Here is a 3,130-nt window from a genome sequence, read left to right as displayed (position 1 = left end):
CCCCCCCCTACCGCCCACCCGCCCCCAGGACAGGAAGCTGCGACCAGCTCCTGGGAAACGATTTAGAAGCACAACGTAGTTGGAAAGATGGATTTGGAAATCAGAACATTTGGTAAGAACCAAGCGTGAGTGTGGTCAGAGGAAGAGTTGCAATCCTTGCCAAGCTGGGCAAAGCGGTGGCAGATGCAGTTTAGCTGCAAGATAACGAAGAAAGGGGAGAATGTGTGTTATATGGAAGAGCCGCGCATGTTGTGATGATCGGATATCCAGGGAGCAACAAGCAGTCTATAGAAACGACAGCTCAGCAGTTTGTCAGTGATGATGCTTCACAAAGACTAAGCTGGGGCCCCACAGGGTTCAGAGTCCATCCTTATCAACAACAGCCCAGCCTGTCGCTCGCACTCCACATTGTTTAAGTCACTCTTTATTCATCCCACTCCCCACACGCTCCCCATTGTGTCTGTGCTGGTGCTCACTCCCCACTTTAATCCCATTCCCTGCTATCTCCCCGTTGGGTCTGTCTGATGCTCGCTCTCCCACTATACACAGTAGAGGCGATGACGAATCTATATGATGTTGGTTGTAACCACCCCCCTCCCCCTTTCCAAAATTTGATCCCTTTAGACAGCTCTCCTGTACTCCCCACCTCCCCCGTCCAGCTGGGCTCATACTCAGTCTTTATAAAGTGTTTGGAGACCCGGCGAAGGTTTAAGTGTAATTCGTTCTGTATGTTGCTGGAATATTGTGTGCAGTTTATGGAAAGTCAGTGCCTTGGATAGGGTTGTTCTGTTGTTTACATAACAAATGTCCAGCATGTTCAGAAAATGGACACCAAAATTTTTAATAATTCATTGCATTTGATGAGACGTTTTGTGTTTGCCTCGTGTATTGCTGCCTCACACTGCTATGACTTAAGCGAGTGACGCATTAACTCACCCGTAGATCTCTTTCAGGTTCCCCCTTGTCAAGTTCTAACCTATCTTTGGGAGTACTTGTTTCTTAACATCTACTTGCATTTATATAATAATGTCCAGCTCCTTGGGATGTCCTCTAATGCGAAAGGTGCTAATTAAATGTAATTTGTTGTTGTTGTAAAAGTGTAGTCACTATTTATTAATAAATAATCCTTGCATTTGATACAGCGCCTTATCATGTCATCGAGATGTCTGAAAGAGTCACACAGGATATGCTGTGAAGCGTATTTTGCGGGTGAAACACAGCAGCCAGTTGCGCACAGCAATATGCCAGAGATCAATTTTATTTGGGGAATTGTCAGCTCGGACCCCGGGAGAAACTCCCTTCTTTTTTCAAATAGAGCCGCAGGATCTTTAACATCCACATGGACAAGCAGATGCGACCTCGGTTTAACATCTCATCCGAAGGACGGCACCTCTGACGACGCAACACCCCAGCATTGAAGTGTGAGCTTACACTATGCGAGTTCAAGTCCTGACGGATTTGAACCCGCAGCATTCTGACTCCGAAACGAGTGCTCAGTCTGAGCTAGCCTGACATAGTCCCCTTCGCACAGGGGAATGTTTCTTACCTGCTATATGTCGCACCTTGCATTTTTCTGTATTAAATTGAATTTGCCAATCCTCAGCTGATTTGCAGGCCCTGTCGAGCTCAGGGCTCCGAGACACTACTCCACGTGAAGGGCAATTTATAAACGAAAGGTGTCGTTGTCTTTGTGGGACTTGCTGCCCAGTCACTGTCCTTCCTCTGTCCATTTCATAAGAGCCTCTCGTCAGTTGTGTGTCATGAACCGAATTGGTTAAAAGTCTCCACAAAGGTTTTCCTCTCACAGCACAGAGAGCTTCCTCAAATCTCCTTTCTAAAGCTTTTCTTTCCCAATCTGAAATCACTCCACAGCTCGGGTCTGGCCGCACCTGGAATACTGTGTCCAGCTCTGGTCATTTTGCAGGAAATTGAGGGGAAATTTGACAGATTTTGCAGAAAATTTTTGCGGAGAGTTCATTAATGCTACTGAGAAGCACATTTTGTCACTTTATTGACCAAAACTAAACACGAAGAACACAATGAAGAAAAAAAAACTAAACATAGATTGCAAACAAAAATTAATGCTCCTTTAACGAAAACTGGGGTAGCCCACTTTGGGGCAAAAACAGAAGCACAGACCAAAGGGCTAAACGCTCCGGTTTCACCCCACACTGAATTTGAAGGTCTGGAGATCCGTAGAACACCAGCACTGCTCTCGCCGTGATCACCAGTGGTCTGACTGCGGGGCTACAGGTTACCACCTCCTGCCTCTCGGGGCCCAGCACACACACACACACACCCAGAGACACACACCCAGACACACCCCCCCCCCCCCCCCCCCGAGGGCGTGACAGTGTGGGGGGGAAGTAGGGTATTTGTGTGGGGGGGAAGCAGGGTATTTGCAGGGGGGGGGCAGGGTATTTGCAGGGGGGGAAGCAGGGTATTTGCATGGGGGGGGAAAGCAGGGTATTTGCAGGGGGGGGAAAGCAGGGTATTTGCTGGAGGGGAAGCAGGGTATTTGCAGGGGGGGAAGCAGGGTATTTGCAGGGGGGGGAAGCAGGGTATTTGCAGGGGGGGGGAAAGCAGGGTATTTGCAGGGGGGGGAAAGCAGGGTATTTGCTGGAGGGGAAGCAGGGTATTTGCAGGGGGGGAAAGCAGGGTATTTGCTGGAGGGGAAGCAGGGTATTTGCAGGGGGGGGAAGCAGGGTATTTGCAGGGGGGGGCAGGGTATTTGCAGGGGGGGGAAGCAGGGTATTTGCGGGGGGGGGGGTAGGGGGAGCAGGGTATTTTCAGGGGAGGCGACTTTTTTCGCGAATTCTGCGAAGCCTCCCGCCCGTGGGCTCCCATTTTCTATTTCTAGGTATGGTGGTTGAGGCCAGGACACTTGACGCTGGGCTGAGGGAACGGTAGGGTGGATGTTCTGGATGGATGAGATCAGATGGGCCGAAGAGTCTTCTTCTTCATCCAGACCAATCTTGTGATCTTTCTGACGGACATCTGTCTTCAGCGTGCTGGGAGGACCTTCGCGGGACAGCTTGCGACGTGCCAGCCGCCTTGATGTTCTCGAGGTTCAAGTCCAATGCTGCGGGCCAGGCTTACTCAGCTCCAGCTGCTTAAATCCAGGTCCTCG

Source organism: Callorhinchus milii, unplaced genomic scaffold (genome assembly GCF_018977255.1).
Source record: "Callorhinchus milii isolate IMCB2004 unplaced genomic scaffold, IMCB_Cmil_1.0 Scaffold9, whole genome shotgun sequence".
Lineage (NCBI taxonomy): Eukaryota > Metazoa > Chordata > Chondrichthyes > Chimaeriformes > Callorhinchidae > Callorhinchus > Callorhinchus milii.
The sequence above is the reverse complement of the archived record's forward strand: the minus strand, read 5'-3'. Positions refer to the sequence as shown.